Below are 8170 nucleotides of genomic sequence, written 5' to 3' on the forward strand. Positions count from 1 at the left end.
TGCCCACATTCGATACGCATCTAAACCGTCTTTTAGCGATCCTTGACGTCTACCCCCGCGCCGGTCTCCAGTTGAACTCGTCAAAATGTCACTTTGGTCGCCGCCAAATCACTGCCCATGGACACCTCGTGGATGCCAGAGGTGTCCTTATTAGAAACGTATTAGAAACATTTATTAAAAACATCTAAGGCACGGATGTGTCTGCACACTTGATCAGCCGTGAACGTAAAACCCCTGCATTTTTTTACAAGCAGAAGGATAAACGATGGCTTCCGTATGTACGGTTGACTAGAAGCAACAGAAGGTGATAGCGGCTTCTTTACATTAAATATAAGTATATGAATAGAAATAAGTGCAATAGTCCGTAGGTGTAGCACTCTGCTGCTGAACATAATGTTGAGGGTTCAACTGTCTGCCGTGTTGCCGCAGCGGAACCAAACGCCACGGCATTCCATTCCTAAATTTACGTAAGCATAAAAAAGAGCAGGCGGAATCACATGATCGAGCGGCTTAATTTATGTCACTTAACATATCTTCTCATGCAGCAGACACATCACGTCAACAGCATAGCTGCACGTCTGCTGTCTCGATCTTGCCAGAAGATGTTGTTTTAATACTTATGAATTCGTTGGTGAGTATTCCAGCAAAATTTCTCCGTCCGGTGACGCCTTACATCTACAAAATGAATGCATAATTGGTGAAGTTAACGCATGTAATTCTTATGATAGTGTAAAAGTGATAGTGTAAAAGAACAAAAAAAAATAAAATGCAACAGTCCATCATATGACCCAAGGACCATAGCGTGGCAGACAGATGCCCATTTGAGCGTCTTTACATTTATGGGAGCGAATGTTGCTGTGGCCGCAATTTACATCACACCCGGCTCCAGTCTATAGGATATTAAGAGGTTTCTATCAATTTCCTTAGTTTCCTACAGTTCTGCAGTATGCGGAAACATTCTTTGCCGCCTACGCTACCAAATTTTTGGACGATGTTTTAGCTTCGCCTTTAAGATTGGAACGCGATAGCATTCAAAGATTCCTGACTGCTCCTCACGCCTCCTGGTGACTGCAGCTTATGTCACCGTAATGTTTACTGGGAAACGCTGGCGGCGAACGCTATGCACCATGGCGAGGTTTCTGGTAGAAACGCGGCCTCTTCCATTGACCGCGATGCTGCGGAGGCGAGCGCCATCTGTAGGAGTTACAGGGATTGAAGAGCACCGCTTAATGGCCTTTCAGGTTTGCACGCGCCGGGGCGCGGAAATCTCGGAGGCCTTGCCCACTTTGTGAATGGTAGAAACGCTGGAAATTAGATTTGTGTTAAGAGGATGCTTTAGGGGCTCGGGCCCAACTCCAACGCGGGCTGTTCAAATACATGCAAAACGCAATAACGTTTCTCTTAAATAACTACATGGCAGATTTTAATGACATTGGTCGCGATTGAGAGAGAAAGTTAAATTATAGTGACTGTTGGAAGCGGAATTTCTATTCAAGGCCTGAATTTTGGTAAAAAGATTTTGAAAAAATCGAATGTTTGAAAAAAATAGAAGCCCGAAGTTTACAAATTCACAGCTCTGTATCAAGAACAGATATCGCGGTTCTGTAAACCGAATCCATTATATCATTAAAACCGAAATATTGTATATGTCCTTTTATATCTGATGTGAATTTGTTATGTTGTTTACAAGGGTTTTGCAAAAGCTGTATGTCCATAAAACAAATTTTTTTTTTGGATTCATGTGTGACATTTCGATTTTGGCCGCTTTAGACGTAATATTAGATGAAATTCGCAGTATAGTACTATCATTTTTCGTTGCTGAGTTATACAGTTGTAACTTGGTAGTTTCGTTGTTTGAAAATTTTAGACTTGCCAGTTTTAATAAAAATTTACCTAAATAAAAAGTTCGAAACCAGCAGTCACGAGATTTTAATTTTTTTTCTTTTACATGCAACAAACGTCGTTAAGTTTGGTGCTGTGGTTGCCGAGAGAAACGAATTCTTCGTTTACGTGTGTTTAGATAGTAGCACACGAGCTAAAGCTTCCTCTTTAGAGTTTCCGCGTAGTAGAATTATCTTTTTTAATATAAACAAATTACAGTACGACACTACCATGTCTAGGTAGTGTGTAAGTCGTACTTTAGGATTTTGCGGACGCATCTCACATTGAGAAATAAAATGAGTTTTCTAAATTTTTGGCGCCACATGGAGAGCCTACATGGCGAGATATGCGTGCTTTGCGATGATTTCGGCGTCGGCGTCCCGTATCCCGCGGGACGTCCACGCCGATTTTCCTGCGACACGGGGCCTTAACACTATCTGTTCGAATACGTCACTTCCGGGGCGCCTTATATGTGCAAAATAGCTTTATGATTCAACAAGTTAACACGTGTGATTGTTATATTAGCCTAAATATGATAGTGAGCGCTAGAAAATTTTATCGACGATTACAATACTAGCTAATGAGAAATTTGAACGCAGCTCTATTCGGCTTGTCATTTCCCCACATGTTGAGGCAACGAATTTGAGTGAGACATGTAGCAGGAGTCGGCAATTGTCAAAAATCTGATCTGTGCGTCAAGTGCGTCGTCTCTTATGAATGAATATTCGAAGGTTGTAGTGTAATTGTTAGTGCCTTATGGTTCGTGAAAGTATTACATATGTCGTGTCGCGACAAGACACTCGCAAACAATGACAATCGAAACAAATGCGAACGATAACAAACCAAGCTAACGAAACGAGTGCGAGCGAGAGCTGAAGCGTGCAGATACTACGAGATGAGCGGGCTGGCTGAGACCCCACAAGAGCACACATCGAGAGTTCCGGCGGGTCCGCATGACACCCCTTTCGCGCTCACAGGTCATTGAAGGAGCGTTATCATTGGACCCCGCTTTCGCGGCCCGCGTCTTTAATCTCCCGCTGCGCGTTCTGTCTTTCGCCTTTAGTTGCGTTACGCCGCCGACGCAGACACTCACTGCAGGGAAGCTCGCCTAAGAGCGGCGCTTTCAAAAATGTTTACGTCGCCGTCGCCACGTGAACGTCGTAACAAACGAGAAAAAAAAGGAGCTCAACACATTTAATCCTTATCTTAGTGTGTTAGTAGATGATTGGTAGCGTTAGAAAAAAAATCTCAGTGACCTTCCACTATACGAAGAAGGAAGACCAGCGAAGCCGCGCATGTGGGCCCCTTAATGGCGAATGGCACCTCCTCTGAGGGCCGGCTCGGCATTCACTATCTCCGGGATCGGCCCACGTATGGCGAGTGCTTAACGCCAGCTTCACCTCCGCCATGGGTCAGCCCGGCCTTGCACTATCTCCGGAATGAACCCGCGTATGGGGAGTTATTTATTTTTCTTGCTTATGGCGACGACACGAAGATTATCTTGGACGGTAGAGGTATACAGCTTCGCAGTAAAAACTCGTGACGTCGCCGTCGTAGCGTCAAGCCGTAACGAAAAAAAGGAAATGAAGAAAAAAAAATCGCCGATGATTACGATACTCCGAAATCTGAATTTTGAGCGGAGTTGTCTAGGGTTTTTGAATTTGCGATTTATTGTGGCAAAGAATTTGACTCTAAGCGGCAAGGTTCTCTCGGTGGCGGCGCTCAGCCTTTGTTAGGGCAGCTAGTTTACCAGCTGCGGCAGACGAAGCACTTCGGTTGCGTCGCTCATTGTTCAAAAAGAACGGGCTTGCAAAATTTGGTATTACGAATTTATTGTCACGTAGCAGTGACAGTTAAGAACGACACAGTGTCGAAACTGAGAGTTACAAATTTAACTGTTTATTGGACGACCTTGCGCCTAACAAAGTAAGTAACAGTCAAGTACAATGACAGGGCCGAGCAGAGTCAGCGATCATCGCTAGTCTGATCTGCGGGTCAAGCATGTCGTCTTTCATATATATCTCGTCGAACATTCTAGTGCAACTGCTGGTGCCGGCGTGGCTTCCCGAAAGTACTAAATCATTCGGGTAGCGCATACAATCAGATTACGAAAATAGCAAGCCAGGACAATCGAACCAAGCACCAACGATACCAAACGACGTAAACTAAACATGCTCGAGCGAAAGCTGACGCGAGCAGACGATAAAACGAAACGACCCCATGGGTGGGTGCGCATGAAACCAGTTTCCCGCGCGCACGTCACTGAAAGGGCCGCTCTCATTAGTCTCCGCCATTCGCGGTTCCCGTCTTTCATCTGCCCTTCCACGTTCCCTCTTTCATCTTTCGCTGTGCTCATTCGCTCGGTTACGCCGACGCTCGCCGAAGAAAACGGGCACCGAAAGGCCGCCAAACATTCAGCGCTATTTCCACCGTTTTGTGCCGTTGAGTCTTTTGGCGTCGTCGCATGAACGACGCCAGAGAGAGCGTACAGCAGGAGCTTTACGTGCATTCATGCGAGCGGCACGCATACCAGCGGATATTGGTCTGCGCTCATCGAGCCGCTTCCGGCGGCGGTGGCAGACAGATCTGGTAGGTAGTCCGTTGAGCGCGCCTTACTCAGCGTCGAAGCCAAACGACGGCGGGTGACAAAGCACACGAAAACGCCCGAAAAATGCTGAATGTGGGTCAGCCTGAAGAGCAGCGCTCTAACGCGTTGGTGTGGCAAAACAAAAACCGTTATGACTATTTCGGCTGAATTTATAGAGTATGTGGGCGCAATAAATGCATAATTTGTCAAGCTAGCACATGCAATCATTATAATACGTAACAGCAGATGATTGGTCGCGATGTATGCACACGCATAAGCTGGCTAAATTGCTAGCCAAAGCAAAGTAGCAGCTGAGCCAACGAATGCTTACGCGTTAGTAGACAATTATCAGAATTTCAGCAGCATTTTTTTGCGGTTGTAATAACATAGCAAGACCACAGTGACCTCCTTCTTCTGTCTAACATGAGATTCTGTCGTCTGATGACCAACGCGTACTCCAGCTTTCGAGTCAGTCACTGTTCTTAGATATTTCAAGCAAACTTCCCGATGACTACTAAGCTTACCTATACCTTTCAATACTTCTTAATATATTGCCTTCTTACACTGCTATAGGTTTAGTCTTACCAAATGCATCAAGCAGCGATAATTAGCAAGCATGAGGCTGCGATGGAATATCCCTGTCCTCGATACGCAACGTTCTCGCATTGTTGGGAACAACAAACTCCAGGCATTCCTTTTTCACGCTATGAACCTTCATTTCCTTCGAACCACGTTAAAATATGCAAAGAGAAAATACAATACTCAATCTTGTCATAACAGAACGGCTTATTAATTATTTATAGTTGATTTCTGGGTTAATAGAAGACTCCAATAATCCTAGTACATCACAAGGGTTATGAGAGGCCATGGAAGGCTTTCCAATTTCATATACAACCTGCCGTACTTCCCTGCATCAACTTTGCGTACCTCATGTGCGACATCGTATTCAACAGCAGAGCACACCATTCACGGAGTCATTGTAATTAGAGGTATGAAAATCTTTCTATTTTATGTAAAATACCAGCCATACTCTGCTATAGCGCCGCGGGTTGTTTTGTAATCATGGAGCAAACGAAAGTCGTCAGCAAATCCGATGCTAGAGCGGCACGACACCCTGAGAGACAACATGTGGCATTTTATTTCTCTTTTCTACGCAGAACCTAATATTTCAAGATGTTCTCGCCTATACCTCAAAACCGACTATATTCTTCGAGAAACCACGGAAATCTCAGATCATATTTTTTTATAGCGCAAAATATTTGCATGTGCAATTCTTTACATATAATTCTGCCAACGAAAACATCACAGCACAAAACAGAGACAAGTCGGTCACACATTTTGCTGCGCAAATATTCTGTAGACAATGCACATAACAATGCCTGAGGAATTAGCTGTTATAAGCACCCGAAAGATGTCGCCAATAATGCGTGTTTCTTAGCCTGCAGTTTGTAACCTAAGCTTCTGATATTTTTTTTTCTTATGGTCTAGCTCAAAAAAGTGAATTTGCTTGATTCCTGTGAGGAAATTGTTTTTAAATAGGGTAAAAAATAATGAGAGTATAGGGTATTTTAATATATTTTGAAACTGAAAGTCAGAACATCGTACATAAGTATGAACACTATTTTTCACCTTGTCTCCTTTAAGATATTTCATTCTACACTGGAGAAAAACAACCTTGTTTGCAACGTGTGAACGAAAAGCATCATGCAATATAAAGGGTTACAGAGATAAAGAAATAGCCACAACTGCCCTGCGACTCACCTCTTGTACCACACTCCGAAGCAAAATAAGCTGTTATAGAACAAAGTCTCTCAAAAACAAAACAAGCAACAGTAGACGTACCCTTACTAAGCCAGGTATTGTATCAAGCTGATATGTGAAACCCCTTTTTAAGAAAGAAAAAGACATGGTCGGGTAACGTTCTCAAATGGAAGAGTAACACGTGGTAGTATCTTTAAATGTAGAAGGAATGAACTACTCCTTCATTTACTCTGGGCTGTTTCTTGAGCATAACAAAAGTGTCCAGGAAATTGAATCACGTCCGCATTAGCGGCGAGGTGTGAACAAGAAATTCCGTTTAGCGGGCGCTGAGATAAATATTCACTTAGAAAGCTGTTACCACAATCTGACCATGTGCGCAAGACGGAGGAGCAGGAGGAGGAGAAAAAAGAAGGAAGGAAAGGTAGTGCGGTCAACGAGACGCCCGTCCGGTTTGCTACCCTGCACAGGGGAAGGTGTTTAAAAATGTGGTAGACTGCACCACCTGCACATGTAAAAAAAAGAAAGCTTTGGACCATGCTTGCTCCTATCCTATTTCTGTATTGGCCTTCAGGACATACTATGGCGCCATGTACTGGATTCTCGCTATCAGGTACAAAGCGATATCACGTGATACCGGCTGCGAAGTGTTCAGCATCTCCAGCAGTTCAGCCAGCCTTAATAATTAATGTGCGTAAGTTTTAAGCGTCGTTTGTTGAGTGTCTTGGCTGCAAAATGACTTGGCGGGTACTGGTGTGTTGGGCAGCAAAGGCTTTTAGCGAGCGAGTACCCTGACGCGTTTATTGTGCTTATTCAGTTCGCACGTGTTTGCATAACAATAACAATAAGCCTTTCCCGCAATTACGGTACTGGTCATGGCATTTTTCACGGGGAGTACGGCTTGGCACATTCGCTAGTATTATAACAGTGTTATGAATTTATCAGTGCTGTAAAAAAATTTGGTGGAACTTCAACTGCTCATTTACTTAGCATTTTGCGCATACAAGTCCCATGCATCTCTACACAGGGTATTTTACCTCGTGTCAAATCAAGCTAGTATGCCACATTGCATATGCGCATTGCTTGCTCGACTCTTACGATTCCAATAATGTTTGGTTTTGGTTGACTATATCAGTCAAGCATTTCGCTGCCTCTTGTTTTTTTGGTGGGGGGGGGGGGGGGGTACACGTTAAAACTTACCCCGTGCTCCACCAAATACGTCCTGCATCGCGGCAACAATCAGTAAAACATGGTCTTAGAGTGAGCAACTAAACTGCTGCCTTTGAAAGAAACACAATATGTACAACCTTACAGTCAAAGTTTCAATCGTCCGGCCATCGAGCTGCACTGCCTATGGTACAGGTGCGAAAGCGAGTGATCTGATGTAACTATCTACGCCATAGCTTTAACAGTGTTAGCAGTGGTGGCCTTCGAGGCCAATAGGCAACCTTTCTCTGTGCATGTGCTTGCGCAGGACTAGCCAGATGGCGCTCAATTGTTTTCTTGCCCATTAGGCTATGCTAACGATGTATCGGGAAGCGATTTTCTTAGTTATTACGATTATGCTGGAGCCTACATGATTATCATTAGAAGCAACTTGTACACTAATGGATCAGTTACCATGTGTTGCACTTTGATGTTGTAGAGGCACTTCAGCTAGCTGAAGCAATCAAGGTGCCTGAGTACCCAGCCTTACAGTTTTAGAACGAGGGCATGGGCTTATTAAGAGCTTAGATGACTTGGTCTTAGCAGACACATGACAGTCCAAACCCTCACAGGCTTCCTTTGAAATTATTCTAACCTTGAATATAATCCTGTAAATTTTGCTGCGTCCGTTCAGCGGCGGCGAAGTCACGGTAGTACTAAAGAAATCAAAGTCTTTTAAGTTTTCAAGGCCAGCTACTAGGCTACTGCCATGTCTTCAGCTCGCCTCAGATGTCTCAT

This window comes from Dermacentor andersoni, chromosome 7 (assembly GCF_023375885.2).
Source record: "Dermacentor andersoni chromosome 7, qqDerAnde1_hic_scaffold, whole genome shotgun sequence".
In the NCBI taxonomy this organism is placed as follows: domain Eukaryota; kingdom Metazoa; phylum Arthropoda; class Arachnida; order Ixodida; family Ixodidae; genus Dermacentor; species Dermacentor andersoni.